At 46.4% G+C, this 20428-nt stretch overlaps 1 long non-coding RNA gene across 1 annotated transcript in view; it reads right to left on the bottom strand.

Moving 5' to 3' along the window:
- LOC129137082 (uncharacterized) overlaps nt 1-20373 on the bottom strand; it is a 37234-nt gene extending 16861 nt beyond the window's left edge. Inside the window, exons 1-2 of the long non-coding RNA XR_008539264.2 lie at nt 12057-20373; nt 10007-10196 (exon numbers count right to left, since the gene is read on the bottom strand). This is a non-coding gene — a long non-coding RNA (uncharacterized LOC129137082). The remainder of the gene's footprint in view (nt 1-10006; nt 10197-12056) is intronic.
- Nucleotides 20374-20428: the final 55 nt, after the last annotated feature.

Below are 20428 nucleotides of genomic sequence, written 5' to 3'. Positions count from 1 at the left end.
CTAAATGCAATGACGTACTGTTCAGCAATAGCTCAGACTTCCAGCTGCCCAGAAAATCCCCATCTGATGCTAACACTGCAGGCAGATGAGGTCACACATAAAATAGTATACAGAAAAAGCACCACTAATGCTTTACTCCTCATCCCTGAATGGGAACGGCTCTGAAAGATGCTGAAACCTGCCCCCTTGCGCCACCTTGTGCCCAACCCTTGATATTGCACATTCAATGTGCAAATAATTCTTACAGATCCACCATCCCACTAAAAGCCGCAGAGAAGAGAATGTCCTGGGCTTACACAAAGCAACTTCCTAAATGCAATGGACTTTCTGAGTTACTACCTCTCCATGGCAAGGGCTTATGAAACACACACAGATCTCTCCATGCTCTGAACTCCTGTCTCAATGAAAGTCATGAGGGTTGTTGCTGTTTACCCAGGCATTTTACACTTGACTCATCTATTACTGACCATAAGCATGTAGCAGTGGCACGTGAACTATCACCCCCAATCCTCACAAAAGTCATGCAGCCCCCATCATTATTTTCACTGGATTAGGAAGGAGACACTTTGAAGAAAGCCATTTGCTCAAGGTCATACAAATAGTAAGACGAGGAGTGGAAAATCAAACCTAGATCTGACTCCCTAATTGCCCAGCTTTCTCTGTTCCCAGATCTAGCTGGAACTTCACTGGAGGAAAAGGATTTGATCTCCACCTTCTTCTGAACCAAGAAAGGTGTAGCCCAGAACTGGGAAGTGAGCAAATTCCTAAGAGGGATGAGCTAGTGAGCGGGAAGGGAGTATTTGTCACAAATAGCAGCTTCCTTTGCCTGACACCCATTTGCTGTATGATAATGGGCTGCGATGGACAGATGGACCAAGAGTCCTGAGATTCAGAGAGAGTTTAAAGAGAAAGCCATAACATTTCAGCCAGTTTCATTATATTTCTGAGATATTATCACAGTGTTCCAGAGAATGTTTACAAAAGTTTCAGAGATATAGATACTTGTGGATTTTCAGAGAGACAGAAAGATTGGGAGAGTTACACAGAGAACTTAAGAAAATTCAGAACAAGGTAGAGAATAAATAAAAAGTCAGATAGGGTCAGAGATTTTTCTCATACGTCGGCTCCTACTTGCCAGGAACGTCTCAGAGAATGTTCAACATCTTGCTGCAAAATGAAAAGCCCAGTGAATTCCTTGGCTATCTACAAATATTGTATATGGAAGTTAGCCTTACATGGAGAATGAGATGGGGTAGAAGGGAGCGGAGAAAGGACAGGTACCTAGTGATCTGCCTCATGGCCCAGAAGGCAGGTGGGATGGGAGATGTTAAAGTGTGCTCTGCTCCTCCCCACTGTGGTCATCTTTTGTACTGCATATTCTGAAAAAGCCTTTTTTTGTAGGCAAGCTATTTATTGATAATAAAAAATGCGTCATCAGAGAAGACAATCTGGAAAAATACATAAAGGTGCAAAGAAGGAGTAATTCAAAATTACCTTCTTTGATATATTGAGAATAGCACTTTTTCTGCTAGTACATATGTGTGAATGTATATATGCACATATATGAATGGTTTTGATTTTACAAATATATGGTACGTACTCACATATTTACAAATGGAAATCATACTATCTGTAATTCACAAATTATCACACTAAACATAAACCATTTTTTCTCTTTTTATTTACTTAATATTATAAGCACTTTTTCATGTTAAGCATTCTTTGAAAACACTAACTGCCTGTGTAACATCCCATTCCATCAATGATTCTCAAACTCCAGCAGGTATCAAAATTACCTTGAGGGCTTTAGGAATTCTGAGCCTCACTCCAAGAGTTTCTGAATCAAGAAGTATCAGCTAGGACAAGAATCTGCATTTCTAACAATTTGCCCAATAATGCTGATCTTGCTGGTCTGGGAACTACAAAGTTGTTCACTACGTTATACAAAAATTCCCTTATAATTGAATATTTAAATTGTTTTTATTTTTAACATGAAGCCACCCCTAGCCCCACCTGGGGCCTCTCAGAGCTCTGGGCTTTGTCAGGACCAAGTACCTGGACCTGGTGTTAAATCTGAGTAAAATCTTAATACATGATAATTTTCATAGAATAAATTTCTACAATGGAAATAACTAACTACAAACTTATGAACGTTTTGGAGACTTAATATGTATGTTCAAGCTGACACAAATAACTGATACCAAAGTGTGTTAAAGGAAAAGACATGGGCCTGGAGGTCGGAGACCTGTGTTTAAATCTTGCCCTGCCACTTGCTTGCTGTCTGACCTCGGACAAGTGACTGGAACTCCCTGAGCCTTGGTGCTATAATTACCACATCAAATATAAACAGGAATGGCCTTCTTTTAAGGTCTTGAACTCAGCCCTATCTTCTGTCTCAGATAGAATACTGGAGTTGGAAGGAACCTAAGACTGTATCTTGCACACCATGAAGGGTCAGTTTCCCATCCTCTGAGCCTAGGGAGCCATCTATACTTACAACATTCACATCATTTATAACAGTACATTATAAGCAGTTGTTTAAGGGTCAGCCACCTTCCAAGTCAGAGCACGAGGTCATTGAAAGAGATTAGGCCTGGTTCATTTCTGAGTCCCAAGTGGCTATTGCACACATGGCAGATAGTCGCGAAATGTTTGTTGACGGAATTGTGAGGAAGGAGCTCAACCTCCACCATTCCCAAGAAGCCCTGGCATGAGATGATGAAGAGAAAAGACCATAGCCCTGTAGCTGGGAGCCTTGGGGGTACATCTCAGTCTTCCCATAAATTCACTGAGACCCTGAGAAACTGCCTGACTCCCCCTCAGTTTCTAAGGAATCCCTTATCCCTAATTACCACACAGGGCTAGTAGGTGAAGATAAGAACGTGGTGTGTCGTTTAGACTATAAAGGGTGGTATGGCTGGGACTCCTAGGATCCTCCAGCACCATTATCTGTTCCTGATTTTTAAAATTTCAGATTCTTGACAGGGCACAAGATCACCCAAAATAATGACAGTGTTTCCCATCCTGCTTCGCGGCTGGATAAGACCACATGACTAAGTTCTGAGCAACAAAATAATAGTGGAAAGGTTATGTGCAATTTCTAGGAAGTATGCTCTGGAATACTGAGGCAATGGCTGGAGTTTGAGCAGCCATGTTAACAATGAGATGGAATATGGTAGAGAAGAAAGATAAAAGGGGCTGTGCACCTTTAAAAATTGTGAATTATCCTACCAGTCCTGTTCTATCTATCTCCAGACTTACATGAAAAAAAAAATCTTTCCTGCTTAAGCTACTCTTAACTTGGGCATGTATTATAGCCAGATTAATCGCAGCTGATACATATGGTTCTGCTAATGACAATATTTACATTGAATTACACTTTATACTTTATAGATAGCTTTCAGGGGAAAGGAAGAAATTAATGTAATATTCACTCATTCATTTATGTGATGAAACAATAAGCATCACTGTGTGTCAGGCCTTGGGCCACATGCCAGGAACAGAAATGAAGCTGGTAAAACCCCTGCCTCCCACAAGCCCACCACTAGCAAGGGAAACAGATGAGCAGTCATGACACAATTGAGCGGTGTGGTAATGAGGGAAGCATGGGCAACTGTGGGGTGCCATAGGACCCAGGATCTAGGAAAAGGCATGACGTCCGGGATGGATGGGAATGGTGGCAGGAGCTGTGGCTCCAGATCCCAGGCTCTGCCTCCGATTGCTAATCCCAGGCTCCTCTGAATCTCCTTGGCTCAATTCCTATGGAGGCATTAGGGAACCTGTGGCCTGTATTTGCCCTCCCAGTGAGGACCAGATGCTGGTTGAAGAGCTCCCCAGAGTCTTGCTGGGATAACTGCAGTCTCTGCTTTCTGTAGAGGATGTGACAGGGTGAGCTTCAGACTCAGGCAGAAGCCACCCCAACTTAAGGCCTCTTGGGGCTCTGGGATTTGTCAGCACCGAGTAGCTGGACCTGGTGTTCCAGGGTGAACACCAGTGTGGTGCCAGGAGAAGCCGTTCACCTGTGAATGATAACAAGGCCAGCACCAGCTCCTACTGTCTGAGCATTTCTGTGCCAGGCCAAGGGGTCTGTGCTTTACACACTCACTTCATATCTCAAGATGACTGTGTGAGGTAAGCCTTGCTGTCCCCATTTCACCTACAGAAAAGCTGAGGCTGGGGAGGGAAAATGAGTTGGCCAGCCTCACACACCTGTGACTGCCCTGCCTGGGCCAGGCTCAGATTCACACGCCTGACTTTTAAAGCCTGGGACTTGAGCCCTCATGGATAATTTAGTCTATCACACTTGAGAGTTCCAAGGTCATTAGAAACTACTGCAGACGTCACTTCACAGATGAGGAAGCAGGGACTCACAGTGACATACAGTCTTATCCAGGGTCATCAATGTGCACTCATGACTACTCCATAGTGCTTTCCCAGACAAGCTACCAATAGTGTGTGTGTGTGTGTGGGGGGGGGTGTGCATGCGCGGGTGTGCACCTGCTGGACACACCCATGCATGAACTGTAACTCAACACCAAGACCTACTTTCTAAGGTCCAAACGATGGCCATGTCTCTAGTATTAGCCGCCCTTTCCTCTTGTCTTTATGTGTGGATGCATTGTTTTATTTTTATTTTTTCAGCTTTATTGAGGCATAATGAACAAATAAAAATTATATCTGCTTAAGGTATATGGTGTGATGACTTGATATAGGTATACATTGTGAGATGATTACCACAATCAAGTTAATTAATACATCTATCACTTCACATAGTTACCATTGTGTGTGTGTGGTGAGAACACTTATGATCCACTCTCTTAGCAATTTTTATATAAACAATTCAGTATTATTAACCACAGTCACCATGCTGTACATTAGAGCCCCAGGACTTACTCGTCTTACAACTGCAAGTCTGTACTCTCCTCCTGTCTTGAGAAACCTGTTTGCCCTACATAGCAGCTTGGCTGCCAGCAGCAACAACAGCTCCCAGCCCTGAGGTGGGGTCTTCCTTCCACATCTGACCCTGGGGGCCTGGAGCACTCTGAGCCCAAAGCAAGACCTCTCTGTTCCAGAACCAAATCTGGTAGCAAAGCCAAGTGCTGTCCCTCAGAGGCCTGGGCCCCGTAGACTGGAGTGAGATTTCTGGGCCTTTCCAACTGCCTCACCTGGGAGTGGAGCCAGGCCACATCCATAACCTTCACAGCCCTCCTGGCGCTGTCAGAGCAGCTGTCAGAGGCCAGCAGGAGCTGCTCCATGCCTGGGGAGCTGCTGCCCAGGAGACTGGGCCAGAGAACTAGGGCCCCAGGAGGTTTTATCCAGGCCAGGCTGCAGAGGGCTGCACAGGTAAGGGTTGGCCGGGGCTGGCAGGGGTGAGGTTTCAGTGGCTAGAGTGTACCATTCTCCTTCATTTGCCTTCCTTTCTTTTCTCCACCCTTGGGTTCCTGTCACCATCCTCCTCAGACCTACTCACCTACATAACAATCCTTTCCTCTTGGAAATGAGCATTTAGCCTGTCCACATAGGGTCTCCTTCCACCCCCCTCCCGCCACCAGCACTTTGCCATCTGACAGGGAAGCACCCTGAGGCCTTGGCCCTGATGGTTGAGCGGGGCATACTGTGAGGACAGAGAGCACCTCTCCTGGTCTGCAAGGGCCCCGTGAGCTTCTTCTCCCCCTGTACCCAGTGCAGAGAGCAGAGGCACTGCTTCCACAATGCCAGGGGCATCACTGGTACTGTATTCTTGGGTAATGGTGCTCCCTGGAGTTGTGCAGTGGGACAGCCTGACACAGGGCCTGGCACAGAATGTGCTCCGTGAGTGGCTGAGATTAATCAATGGAATTGCATTTGTGCATGAACTGAGCTGAGCATAGGCAAGTGGGAAAAAAATAGCATCACTAAGCCTTATGAAATGAGGGCTAGAGGGGGGCAGGAAAGGAGGGATAAGTGAGGGACAGCTGGCAGAGGAGGGCGTGGCACGGCCTCTGGAACTGGGGCCCAGACCCAGTGGAAACCCCTATCCCCAGTCCAGACATCTTTGTGCCCTCTCATGAAGTGGCATTGTTGTCTGGGGTAAATACCCAAGATTCGTTGTGTCATGGCCACGGAAATCTAGCACGCGGACCCCCCAGAGTTAGGTTAAGAGTGGAAGTTAAATAGGCTAAAGAAAGAGAAGAGCTCTCTGTGCATGGGGGTCGTGGAGAAAATGGGTTGCCGCCTCCGTGGTGAAATGCAGATTTTGTAGATGAGCTTGAGGAGACAGTGTCTGATTTACATAGGGCACAAAAGATTGGTCAGATGAGGTGCGTCATTTGCATAGTGTGGAAGAAGCTGACCGCCCCACCCTAATCTTTTCTTATGCAGATGGGTTCTCCCTGGCCGGAGCCATGTTACCTTGTTCTTTAATGTACCTGTCGTGACAAAGAAAAGGGAAGGTGGAGCCTCCATGTTGAACATACCTGGCTTCCAGGTAGCCCTTTTCCATTGGCACAGCTGCCAGCATTCACCCGTGCAAGTTTCCAGCTTGCTTATCTATGTTTGCAGCTCGATTTTTCAGACTGCTCTTTGTTAGAAAAGAGATGATTTGGGAGCTGCTTTTTGTTAAAAGGGAAATCTGCGAGGACCCTGGTGCCCTTTCTATCTGCCTAAATAATTTCTTTCTAGCTCCTGTATCACTCAGAGCTCCCATGCAGAGGAGCAAAACAGAGCCACTGTCCACCCACCACCAGGAGGGATGCCCCTTCCATGCCCTCTGCCCTGGAGGGAAGGGATGGTGGTGCAGCACAGCTTTCAGAGTCAGACAACCCAAACAAGCAGTGGAAATCAGCCAATAAATTTCACTCGCATCTGTGTGAAGAGACTACCAAACAGGCTTTGTGTGAGCAATAAAGCTGTTTATTTCACCTGGGTGCAGGTGGGCTGAGTCCGAAAAGAGAGTCAGCTAAGGGAGATAAGGGTAGGGCCGTTTTATAGGATTTGGGTAGATAAAGGAAAATTACAGTCAAAGGGGGGTTGTTCTCTTGCGGGCAGAGTGGGGGTCACAAGGTGCTCAGTAGGGGAGCTTTTGAGCCAGGACGAGCCAGGAGAAGGAATTTCACAAGACAATGTCATCAGTTAAGGCAGGAACAGGCCATTTTCACTTCTTTTGTGGTGGAATGTCATCAGTTAAGGCAGGAACAGGCCATCTGGATGTGTACATGCAGGTCACAGGGGATATGAAGGCTTAGCTTGGGCTCAGAGGCCTGACATTCCTGTCTTCTTATATTAATAAGAAAAATAAAATGAAATAGTGGTGAAGTGTTGGGACAGTGAAAATTTTTGGGGGTGGTATGGAGAGATAATGGGCGATGTTTCTCAGGGCTGCTTTGAGCGGGATTGGGGCGGCGTGGGAACTTAAGAGTGGGAGAGATTAAGCTGAAGGAAGATTTTGTGGTAAGGGGTGATATTGTGGGGTTGTTAGAAGAAACATTTGTCATGTAGAATTATTGGTGATGGCCTGGATAGAGTTTTGTATGAATTGAAAAACTAAATGGAATAACAGAAGGAGAAAAACAGGTATAAAAGGTCTAAGAATTGGAAGGACCTAGGACATCTGATTAGAGAGTGCCTAAGGAGATTCAGCATAGTCCTGCCAGCAAAGATTATTTATTTACTTCAAGAGTTAAGAGTGGCACTTTGGGGATAGCACCAGGAGATATCAGCTGTGATGGCTTGGAGAAACAGTATAAACCGGCAGTGTAAACAAGAGCAGGGCATGTATGAGTAGTTGAGAACGGTGAATAGGAGTATGACTAGACAGAAGATAGTAGGGATGACAAGTTTTTTTGGGGCACAGTCTAAGTTGGTCTGGTGTCTGGAATTAGACCGGGGCCTAATAAAAAGGAGCATCTATACAGGAGCTTAAATGGGCTGTACCTTGTAGCATTCTGAGGACAGGTCTGACTTCTGAGAAGGGAAAGTGGTAAAAGTATTGTCCAGTACTTTTTAAGTTGGTGGCTGAGCTTGGTGAGGTGTGGTTTTAAAAGACCATTAGTCTGTTCTACTTTTCCTGAAGACTGAGGACTGTAAGGGATATAAAGGTTTCACTGAATACTAAGAGCCTGAAAAAATGCTTGGCTGATTTGACTAATAAAGGCTGGTCTGTTATCAGACTGTATAGAGGTGGGAAGGCTAAACTGAGGAATTATGTCTGACAGAAAGGAAGAAATGACTGTGGTGGCCATCTCAGACCTTGTAGGAAAGGCCTCTACCTATCCAGTGAAAGTGTCTACCTAGACTAAGAGGTATTTTAGTTTTCTGACTTGGAGCATGTTGAGTAAAGCCAATTTGCCAGTCCTTGGTGGGGGCAAATCCTTGAGCTTGATGTGTAGGGAAGGGAGGGGGCCTGAATAATCCCTGAGGAGTAGTAGAATAGCAGATGGAACACTGAGAAGTTATTTCCTTGAGGATAGATTTCCACGATGGAAAGGAAATGAGAGGTTCTGAGAAGCAGGCTAGTGGCTTGTACTATAGCATAGCCTGCCTTTGCTGGTGTGTGGCGATTAGGCCTGGTGGAACTGCCATCAATAAATCAAGCGTGATCAGGGTGAGAAACAGGAAAGAAGGAAATATGGGGAAATGGGGTGAATGTCAGGTGGATCAGAGAGATACAGTCATGGAGGTCAGGTGTGGTATCAGGAATAATGTGGGAGGCCGGATTGAAGTCTGGGCCAGGAACAATGGTAATTGTGGGACTTAACAAAGAGTGAGTACAGCTGAAGGAGCCAGGGAGCAGAAAGTACATGCGTCAGGTATGAGGAAGAAAATAGATTTTGGAAGTTACGAGAAATGTAGAGAGTGAGTTGAGCATAGTTTGTGATATTGAGGGCCTCTAAAAGTATTAGGGCGGCAGCAGCCACTGCACGGAGACATGAGGGCTAGGCTAAAACAGTAAGGTCAAGTTGTTTGGACAGAAAGGCTACAGGGTGCGGTCCTGGCTCTTGTGTAAGAATTCTGACTGCACTAACCATGCCTAGGAAGGAAAGGAGTTGTTGTTTTGTAAGGGATTGAGGTTTGGGAGATTAATCAGACATGATCAGCAGGGAGAGCCCTTGTGTTTTAATGATAATTATGCCGAGATAGGTAACAGATGAGGATGAAATTTGGGCTTGACTGAAGTAATGGGGGCTGTCTGTGAAGCCTTGTGGCAGTACAGCCCAGGTAATTTGCTGAGCCTAATAGGTGTCAGGGTCAGTCTAAGTGAAAGCAAAGAGAGGCTGGGATGAAGGGTGCAAAGGAATAGTAAAGAAAGCATGTTTGAGATCCAGAACAGAATAATGGGTTGTGGAGGGAGGTATTGAGGATAAGAGAGTATATGGGTTTGGCACCATGGGGTGGACAGGCAAAACAATTTGGTTGATAAGGCGCAGATTCTGAACTAACCTGTAAGCCTTGTCTGGTTTTAGGACAGGTAAAATGGGGGAATGGTAAGAAGAGTTTATAGGCTTTAAAAGGCCATGCTGTAACAGGCGAGTGATAACAGGTTTTAATCCTTTCAAAGCATGCTGTGGGATGGGATATTGGCATTGAGCGGGGTAAGAGTGATTAGGTTTTAATGGGATGGTAAGGGGTGCACGATCGGTCGCTAAGGAGGGAGTAGAGGTGTCTTATACTTGTGGGTTAAGGTGGGGAGATACAAGGGGAGGATGTGAAGGAGGCTTTGAACTGAGGGGAAAGGTGGCAATGAGGTGTGGCTGTAGCCCAGGAATAGTCAGGGAAGCAGATAATTTAAAGTGTCTCAGCCTAATAAGGGAACTGGGCAGGTGGGGATAACTAAAAAGGAGTGCTTAAAAGAGTATTGTCTAAGTTGGCACCAGAGTTGGGGAGTTTTAAGAGGTTTAGAAGCCTGGCCATCAATACACACAACAGTTATGGAGGCAAGAGAAACAGGCCCTTGAAAAGAAGGTAATGTGGAGTGGGTAGCCTCCGTATTGATTAAGGAGACGGACTTACCCTCCACTGTGAGAGTTACCTAAAGCTCGGCGTCCGTGATGGAATACCGGGCTTCCGAGGTGATCGGGCAGCGTCAGTCTTCAGCCGCTAAGCCGGGAAGATCTGGGAAGGAGTCAGTCAGAGAGCCTTGCGCCAGAGTTCCAGGGGCTCTGGGAGTGGCTGCCAGGTGAGTTGAACAGTCCGATTTCCATCCGATTTCCAGTGGGGTCCTGCACAGATGGGACATGGCTTAGGACGAATCCTGGGCTGTGGGCATTCCTTGGCCTGGTGGCCAGGTTTCTAGCACTTGTAGCAAGCTCCTGGGGGAGGCAGTTCTAGAGGAATGCCTGGCCACTGCGGTTTAGGCGTTTGGAAGTTCTTGTGTGCTGAAGATGTGGCTGGGGTTTGTCTCACAGTGGAGGCAAGGAATTGCAACTTTTTTCTATTATTTTACACCTTGAAGGCGAGGTTAATTAAATCCTGTTGTGGGGTTTGAGGGCCGGAATTTAATTTTTGGAGTTTTATTTAATGTCGGGAGCAGATTGGGTAATAAAGTGTATATTGAGAATAAGACGGCCTTTTGACCTTTTAGGGTCTAGGGCTGTAAAGCGTCTCAGGGTTGCTGCCAAACGAGCCATGAACTGGGCTGGGTTTTTCATATTTGATGAAAGAGCCTAAACACTTACTGATTTGGGAGAGGTCTGATAAAGAAAAAGGAGCATTAACTTCAACTGTGCCTTTAGCTTCAGCCACCTTTTTAAGAGGAAATTGCTGGGCAGGTCGGGGAGGGCTACTCACGGAATGAAACTGTAAACCGGACCAGGTGTGAGGAGGGGAGGTGATAAAAAGATTTTAGGGTGGAGGAGCGGAGGCTGAGGAAGAACCGGGACCTAGCTTGGCCTGGCAAGGAGCAGCCTGGGGAGGAGGGGAGAGGTCAGATGGGTCTGTAGAAAAGGAAGATTGGAAAGACTCAGTGACGCTTGGGGTTGGGACTGAGGGGACAGGCGGGAGGGAAAGAAGGAAGATTTGGGATGATAATAATCGTCCCAAATAATAATCTGTGCACTGGGCACAGAGACTAGGGAGGGACCAACGTGTAAAAGAATGCCTGAACGTCAGGCACCTCAGGCAATTTGCCTATTTTTCGACAAAAATTATTTAGGTCTTGTAGGATGGAGAAATCGAAAGTGCCGTTTTCTGGCTATTTAGAACTACTGTCGAATTTGTATTGGGGTCAAGCGGCATTGTAGAAGAAAATAAGGCACTTAGGTTTTAGGTCAGGCGAGAGTTGAAGAGGTTTTATGTTCTTAAGAACACAGGCTAAGGGAGAAGAAGGAGGAATGGAGGGTGGAAGGTTGCCTATAGTGAAGGAGGCAAGTTTAAAGAAAAGGGAGAGTAGAGACATGAAGGGAAGTGGTTCAGGGGTTCTTACCTTCCAGAAAAGCAGGAAAGGGGTCGGCGCGCAGAGATATGAGGTCGGGGTGTGGAAATAAGGGATCAGGGTGCAGAGATACAAGAGGTTGGGGCACGGAAATAAGGGATCAGGGCACAGAGATATGAGGTCAGAGCAGGGAAATAAGGGATCGGGGTGCAGAGATAAGAGGTCAGGGCACAGAAATAAGGGATTGGGGATTCTTGCCCCCTAGAAAAGCGGGACTTGCCTCTCAGGGTGAAGGAGAAGGGGTTGAGGGGTTCTTGCCCCTCCTCCAGAAAAGCGGAGAAGGGGTAGAGACAAAGAGAGAAGGGGTTGGGGTACTTGCCCCTCCCCAAGAAAAGCGGGACTTGCCACTAAGGGTGAAGGACCAAGGCAGGCGTCCTTGCATGGTCTGACACCTCTGAAACGTGGGTGAATAATCAGAGAGGCTTCCCTGCAATGATTAAACACCAAGGGAAGGCTGCCTTCCCAGTCTGTGACCGGCACCGGAGTTTTGGGTCCACGGATAAAATGTCTCCTTTGTCTCTACCAGAAAATGAAAGGAATTGAAATTAAGAGAAGGGAGAGATTGAAGTGTGGCGCCAAGATTGAAAGGAGAAAGAGGTTAAGGGATAGTGACGGAGGTTGGAGAAGAAAGTAAAAAGAGGCCGCTTACTGGATTTGAAATTGGTGAGATGTTTCTTGGGCTGGTCGGTCTGAGGACCTGAGGTCGTAGGTGGACCTTTCTCACGGAGCAAAGAGCAGGAGGACAGGGGATTGATCTCCTAAGGGAGGTCCCCAGATCTGAGTCACGGCACCAAATTTCACTCGCATCTGTGTGAAGAGACTACCAAACAGGCTTTGTGTGAGCAATAAAGCTGTTTATTTCACCTGGGTGCAGGTGGGCTGAGTCCGAAAAGAGAGTCAGTGAAGGGAGATAAGGGTGGGGCCGTTTTATAGAATTTAGGTAAATAAAGGAAAATTACAGTCAAAGGGGGATTGTTCTCTGGCGGGCAGAGTGGAGGTCACAAGGTGCTCAGTAGGGGGGCTTTTGAGCCAGGATGAGCAAGGAGAAGGAATTTCACAAGACAATGTCGTCAGTTAAGGCAGGAACAGGCCATTTTCACTTCTTTTATGGTGGAATGTCATCAGTTAAGGCAGGAACCGGCCATCTGGATGTGTACATGCAGGTCACAGGGGATATGATGGCTTAGCTTAGGCTCAGAGACCTGACAATAAGCCTCATTTCCTCACCTAAAAATGGGATTCATAAAGCCAGCTCACACAGTTAGTAAAACAATGTAGATCATATTTGGGATGTGACCTACCCAATAATTCTGGCACAAACTGGTAATCATCAGCCTCCTTACCCCTCACTGTTCTGGCAAGGGAAGTTGTCAGCAGGAAGACTGGCTGAGAGTGGTTTTTCAGGAAGAGCTTGCGGTGCCCAGGGTGGAAGCCAGCCAGAGGCACATGGAACATGCCCAGGATTTTCCTTGGGGTGGGGAATGCTGGAAGGAGACAGAGAAACACCCAGGCAGCCGCATAAAAGGGGCTTATTTTCTGTATGTAATACTGTGATTCTGTGGGGCAGCTCGAGGGTTCCAGGCTGAAGACCATTTGGTATCCTCAGCCCATAATGCTCTATGCTTCAGGGCTTGCCACAGTGCTGCATTTCCTCAGCCAAAGGCCTGCCAACTGACCTAGCCTAGAAACAATGTCAGTCCCTTTGGGAGTGGAACAAACTCAAGGCTGCTTCTCACTCAGGGCTGCAGGCACTCAGTGAGCACTCATAGGAACTGGGAGCTGAGTGAGGAGAAGGAGCACTAAGGGGTGGGGGCAGGACCCCAGGTGGGAAGAATTGTGGGGGAAGCCACACCGGTCTGCATGCTTCCAGTTCAGTAAGAACAGCCAGGACACTCCTCTCCACCCACTCAGCTCAGCACCCGTCTCTGCCTAAAGTACTGCATCAGCTACCTCCTTCTTATCCACCCCCATGCTGGCCCCAAGAGGGATTTTCTGAAACGCCAGTCACCACCTACATTCACTGACTTGCTCCAGTCACTGTAGGCATAAACACAAGTAAGATACCAAGGTCCCCACCCTCAAGGGGCTCACATCTAAGGCAGATGCACCCCAAGTCAATAATCACATTCAGAGAGATAAATGGGGAGTACACTGGGGCTGTGGATTTTCCCAGGCTAGGAGTCCGTGCTTCTGAGGAAACAGCGCTCAGAGAGCTGAAGGTGAGGGAGGGTGTGCCCCTCTAGGAACTGCATGGAGTTCAGTTGAGCAGCCAGGAAGCACAGGAGAATTCTGACCCAAACCCCAGGGGGCATGGAGAGGGAAGAGCCTCTTTGGGAGAAGCTGCCAAGGAAGAAGGTGCCTGCAGGACAACCTAGTCACCATGACAGTTGGTGGACAGTCAGCCGATGGAAAGCTTGAGAACAGAGAGGTGTTGGTTTACATGGGCCCTGCAGCATGGAGAAGGAGGGGCAATGGGAAGCTGGATGGGGCAGGGCAAACACAGCCCCATGAGGGCAGGAAGATGAGAGAGTTGAGCTTTGCACAGGAACTCATACATAAGTGTGGTCAGAAGATAAGGCTGTGAAGCTAGTGGGATTAGCTGGCTCTGAGATTCCAAGCAAGACTCTGGTTTCCAGAATCTTCAGTGAGGGCACAGCCTAAAGCCTATGGGAGACAGGAGCTACGGATCTATAAGTAGGGGCCTGACCCTCCACTTACTGTGAACTGTAGATGGAGTAAAGTGGACTCAGGGCACGTAATCCTAAAAGCAATTTTCTTAATCAACTGACTTAAGCAACTTGTTCAATGGGTATAATCCTTCCCTTGTCTTCTGGTTACAATTAAGCCATAGAAATCCCTGCTACCACTTTTAGTCTGAAAACACAGTCTCAATTTGGATATTGTAATGCCCAAGGCCATAGATTATGCAACACTTCAGTCTTCATGCAAATGTAAGACTTCTCCTCCCTGCAGTTCCCACCCCCAGCTAGGGCTGCTGCAGGGCCTACCCACCTTGGGAAAAGGGAATGTATCCAGCTTGTCATGTTTCTCACTCTCTTCCTCCTCACTCGAGAACTGCTAAGTCTGACCCCTGGGAGCAGCCATTTGAGGAGGGAGGAGGAGTTGTAGGGAGCACGGAAGTTCTGCCTTTAGTAGGATGCTCTTACGAAGGCTCAGGCTCATGGGCCTGGATCAAGCATAAGGCATCTTCCCTGTGGATGCCCTGGTAGAGTATGAAGGATTCCCCCAGCCTGGGAACCTTCCCTGTGCACTCTTCACTAAGCACTGCATCCCTAAGCCGTGGGCCACTTCAGTTCTTCCACAGCCTCCACACTTCCAGCAGTTCACTTCCAGATCCTGTCAGCTGAGGACCCAATCCCCCTAGGGAGCATATGGAACAGGATGGAAGATCTCAACACTATCTTTTTCATGTACGTGGCCAACATCTAGTTCACATAAACACATGCTAAAGAAACACTCCCACAATCTTTGCCCAACCCCTAGGGGGCAGGCCAATCCCAAACCAACGACTCCCAACTACCCCCACCTGCATACTCCACCAGAACATCCACAGAGAAGAGTCAGCCTTCTGCTGTTCAGGCCCAAGAGCCAGAGCCTTCTTAGGAGCATCCTACTCAAGTCAAAACATTCCTGCTCCCTACAACTCCTCCTCCCTCCTCGAACCACAGCTCCTGGACGCCAGACTTAACAGTTCTCAAGTGGGAAGGAAGTGAGTGAGAAGCAGCGAGGAAGCCAGAGGCTCTTGCCCTTTATGTATTTTTGACTTGAGTCCGACCCTGGTCCACGGTGCCCCAACTGAGGGGCATGCCTCCCAGCTCTCCACGTTTCCCTGCCAACGCTCCTGAACCCGAAACTACACTTGGGGCAAGGGGCAAGCTCAAGGCTGCTTGCCCCAAACCCCTTCCCCCATCATTAGGAAAATGCAACAAAGATTTGTCTAAATAAATGTTTACAAAATCTTTTTGTATCCCCCTTATAGAGTCTTTGGAATTGCAAATTCAGTTCTTAGTATTTCCTTTTCAAATCTGCTCTTTATTTTGTAATTTGTATGTATATTATGTCTTTTTTTCCTATACATTTTATTGTGGTTAAATATATATAATGTATAACTTACCATTTTTCAGAACAGAGTTCAGTAATATTAAGTACTCTCACTGTGTTGAGCAATCATTACCACCATCTATCTCCATAACTCTTTTCATCTTCTCAAATTGAAACTTTGTACCCATTAAACAACAACTCCTAAGCCCTCCTCCTCCAAACCTTGGCAGCCACTATTCTACCTTCTGTGTCTATGATTTTGACGACTCTAGGCACCCTATATGAATGGAACCATACAGCATTTGGGTCAAGGACAAATGCTATATGGTTCCATTCATATAGGGTAGATCAGCTCTCAACAAAGGGCATTCTTGAATGGCAGCCAAGAATGTTGTTTCTGTTGCTTAAGTCACCCAGTTTGTGGTCCTTATTATGACAGCCCTAGCTACAGGCTCTAAGGAAAAAAGGCAGCAAGACTGGGCATCAATGATCAAGGACTGTTGCTTATGAGAGGTGAGGGTTTCAATGTGAGCTTTTAATCTAGTGAACTCTCTATTTCTTTTCTTATGTATTTGTTTCTTGCCACTCAAAAATTCTCTTTCATTGAGCATAATGTCAAGGTTCATCTCTGTTGTAGTATGTGTCAGCCCTGAATTCCTTATTAAGGCTGAATGATATTCCATTAAATGTTTTGACTACATTTTATTTATCCCTTCATTTGTTGATGGACATTTGGGTTGTTTGCATCTTTTGGCCGTTAAAATTAATGCTGCTATGAACATGGGTGTACAAATATTTCTTTGAATCTCTGTTTTCAATTCTTTTGGATATATGCCCAAAAGTGAAATTGCTAGGTCATAGTAACTCTATTTTTAATCTTTTGAGGAACTACCATACTGTTTTCCATGCAGGCTGCACCATCCTATATTTCTAACCGTGATGCACAAGGTTTCCACTGTCTCCACATCCTCACTAATACTTGTTATTTTCTGTTTTATTGATAATAGTCATCCAAATGTAATATTTGTATGTCAATACAAATAGTCATCCAAAAGTAATATTGTATCACAATGATAAATGATTAGTGGTGTTGAACATCTTTTCATATGCATTTTGGCCACCTGTATAACTTCTTTGGAGAATTGTCTATTCAACTCCTTTGCTTATTTTTGAGTAGGGTTGTTAGTTTCATTTGTGTTGATTTACTGGAATTCTTCATATATTATAGGTACTAATCCCTTATCAGATGTATGATTTGTAAATATTTTCTCCCATTCCATCGGTTGCCTTTTCACTCTGTTGATAGTGTCCTTTGATGCTCAGAAGTTTTTAATTTTGATGAAGTTCAGTTTATTTATTTTTTCCTTTATTGCCTGTGATTTTGGCATCATCACCAAGAAATTATCTCCAAGTCCAACAACATGAAGATTTTACCCTATGTTTTCTTCTAAGAGCTTTATTTTCTTAGCTCTTGCATTTAAGTCTTCAATCCATCTTGAGTTAATTTTCATATATGGTACAATGTAAGGATCCAGCTTCTTTCTTTGGCATAGGAATATTCCATTTTCTCAGCATCATTTGTTGAAAATGCTGTCATTTTCCCACTGAGTGGTCTTCACACTCTTGTCAAGAATCATTTGACTGTAACTGTGAGACTTTATTTCTGGGCTCTCTGTTCTATTCCATTGGTTTATATGATTGTCTTTATGCCAGTACCACACTGCTTTCACTACTGTAGCTTTGTAGTGAGTTTTGAAATCAGGATGCATGAAACCTCCAACTTTGTTCTTCTTATGTGTAGTATGTCTTTGTGCCTCAGTGGCAACTTCCATTTATTGGCCTGTTATATTTCTATACTTGTTTATGCATGGCTGAAACCATTCCCCTTCCCATAAAGCTTTCTCAGTCTCTCCAACAAAGGACTTCATTGATCCTTCCTCTGGGCTATCCAGCTAAAAGGAAGAAAGGGGTGGACAAAAGTGACCTATTTTGTGTCAAAAGCACCGGTCTTTTGACTGTCTGTATTCCCCACAAGGCATGAACAACTAAAGACGTGTGTGCTCCCTGAACAGGGTCAGGGATAGGACAGGCCTCACTTCATGTAGGACTGACAGCATGAGGACATCCTTCACTCTCGGAAATGCTCTGAGAGAATATTCTGGATAATTGAGACCTCAGCTTTGAATGCCAACACCTGCCTAAAATGTTTGACCATTTTGCATGAAACTCTTCCTGCCTGGGTTTCATACTCCATGCCTTCTAAATAGAAAACTCATAATGACCACAGTCATCTTTCCTTGATGACTCTGGGTCATCTGTATGTGTGTGAATCTTGGCTGCTACTCAAGAATGCCCTTTGTTGAGAGTTGATCTACCCAGTTTTATAGGTCTGTTTGCCCCGATTTAGTCATCTTTTACATTGTCTTTCCTGGTCTTCCCAGGTTTAATGACCTCTCATGCACCTTCAACCCATCAGCTGCCATTCTCCTTGCTGTCCCTGTGTAGCTTTGCCCCCTCTCTTCTAATTTGTTGTGAGTTGGGATATGAATAACAAGACTCTGGCTAAAACAAAAATAAACAGTCTCTGAGTGGGGTCACAAGGCTCACTGATAAGTCAAAGATTTAGGTTTTGGGCATGAGTTTTAGAATGTCTATTCTGGCTGTTTCAAAGCCTTTTTTGCTCCCTTCCTCATGCTCTGTTGGTCTCTGGGCTGCTAATGTGCCTGGTTAGCTTACAGATAAGTCTTAGATGCATTTGAGGAGAGGCTACTATAAACCCAAACCTGCTAGTTTTGGATTAGGTAAGTGTGCAGGGGTTGGGGGTCAGCCTCATGTATCTGTGAGGTGGATGGGAAGACAGAGCATGCAGGCAGCAGAACACTGTCTTAGTCCATCCCTACTGCTACAGCAAAACACCTAAGACCAGGTAATTTATAAAGTACTGGAATTTATTTCTCACAATTCTGGAGGCTGGAAGTCCAAGATCAAAGCCCCAGCAGGTTTGGTGTCTGGTGAGGGCCCAGTCTATGCCTCCAAGACGGCACGTTGTGGCTGTGTCCTCACATGGCAGAAGGTAAAAAGGCAAAAGGGCCTGGCTAGTTCCCTTAGCCCTTTTATAAGGTACTGATCCCACCCATGAGGGAGAAGCCCTCACGGGCTAATCACTCCTAAAGGCCCTACCTCTTAGTACTGTTGCATTGGGGATTCAGTTTCAACATGAATTTTGGAAGCAATACAAGCATCCAAACTATAGCAAACCCCAAGGGCTGGGTGAGGGGGCTCCTTGTGGGGAGCATAGAAAGAAGTACAAGACTCAGCTGTCTTCTCCCTGCGACATTCCTTTTCCCTTCTCTGGAAGAGTCATCCGGATCCAAAGCCCTCACTATGGTGTGCTCAGGGGCCTAAGCTCAGACCACTCCTTCCCTGCTCCCTGATTAACACCCAGAGATCTGCCAGCCTCATTTCCCACTGCCCCTGTATCCAGCTCACCCCCAGGGACCACCGGGCACCTGGTCCACCACATTTTCCTGATGTTTCTAATGCTGCCCCTCCTGCATCCCTGTTCGTCTGATAAACTTGCCTTTAAATGTGTATATGAAGGACTCTTCCTCTGGTATCTAATCCTAACAGGTGCTAGATCCCACAGAGCCCTGATCCAGCTGGGGACTACGCTGACCTCTCTCCCAGATCAATATCCCTCTCCTCGGGGCTCAGCCTGGCCAGTGCCTGATGTTCTGGGATAGGAGAACTGGGGAGAGAAGGCCTAGGACCCTGCCTCTCACTTTTCTTTCCACCAAAAGGGGAAAAAAGAGGATCTGGTCCTCACACCCAGCCTTGGGATCCTTATAAGACGCTGGGGATAGGGTGTGGGACAGGGCCAGTGAGAGCTGGGGATGGGGTGTGGGACAGGGCCAGTGAGATCTGTTTTCCTGCTGCTCCAGTCTGGGCCCTACAGCAGATGCATGCAGAGTAATATTTGTAAGACTGAAATATTCCAAATGCAGCTACTTTGGAAGGACCATGTGAGCAGATATCTAAGTGCGTGGCATCTGGGCCCCTTGGCTAGATGGTGGTCGATGTTGGTTTCTTTGTGTTAACCCCAAGAACATTCAGTAGCTCAGGGTTTGCAGAGGTTCTCAGGAGCACATCTTAGCCTCATTGGTGGTGTGAGGCAGGCAGGGCACAGGTCACACTGATGAGGACACCCAGGCCCAGAGATATTTAGCAACCTGCCCAAGGGCATCTGTAGTTCAGTGAGAGGTGGAGCTGGGACTGAAATCTAGGCTGCCTGAGTCCCAGAGATGGTCTTCCCTGGACCCAGGGAGCACTGTATCTTTTTCAGGGAAGGCCTCCTGAACACAACCATTTCATCTGTCACAGTACAGAATAGGAAGTATGGGTCAGGCACCAGAAGATGTGAATTCTGGCTCTGCCTTTTCAGAGATGGCCCTGCCTAGTTCCTTGGAATAAATGATGATGTCTTCCCCAGCCTCAGTTTCCTACACTATATAAAAAGAGAAAGCAACATCTCGGTAGGTTGGAATGGGAGTACATGAGGTGGTGGCCACTTTGCTAGGGTCACAGTAGACTCCTCACCTCCTTCCCCTTGTCTTCCTCTCACTAGGTAAAAGACAATCGCATTGAACTCTTAAGAAAATTGGACTCCAGTCCCGCCTCCACCTTTACTTCCCTGGGCCTTGGTTTTCCCACCACACAGGAGTTTGAACACTTTGATTTCTGAAGTCCTTCCCACCTCTGGGGTTCCAATATTCTGTTCCTTTTCTCCTCTTCCTCCTCCTCCTCCTCTTTCTCCTCCTGCTCATCTGGGGTTAGGGAGATTGCGTGTATGTGTGTGCATGTGTGTACACATGCATGTATGTGTGTGCACGTAGTGGCAGCAAGAAAGGGGAAGGAAGGAGTCCTGCAGGGGTTGGTGGTGGCAGTTGGGAGAAAAGGAGG

This window comes from Pan troglodytes, chromosome 1 (assembly GCF_028858775.2).
Source record: "Pan troglodytes isolate AG18354 chromosome 1, NHGRI_mPanTro3-v2.0_pri, whole genome shotgun sequence".
Taxonomy (NCBI): Eukaryota; Metazoa; Chordata; class Mammalia; order Primates; family Hominidae; genus Pan; species Pan troglodytes.
This window is presented reverse-complemented; position numbering and strand designations above follow the sequence as displayed.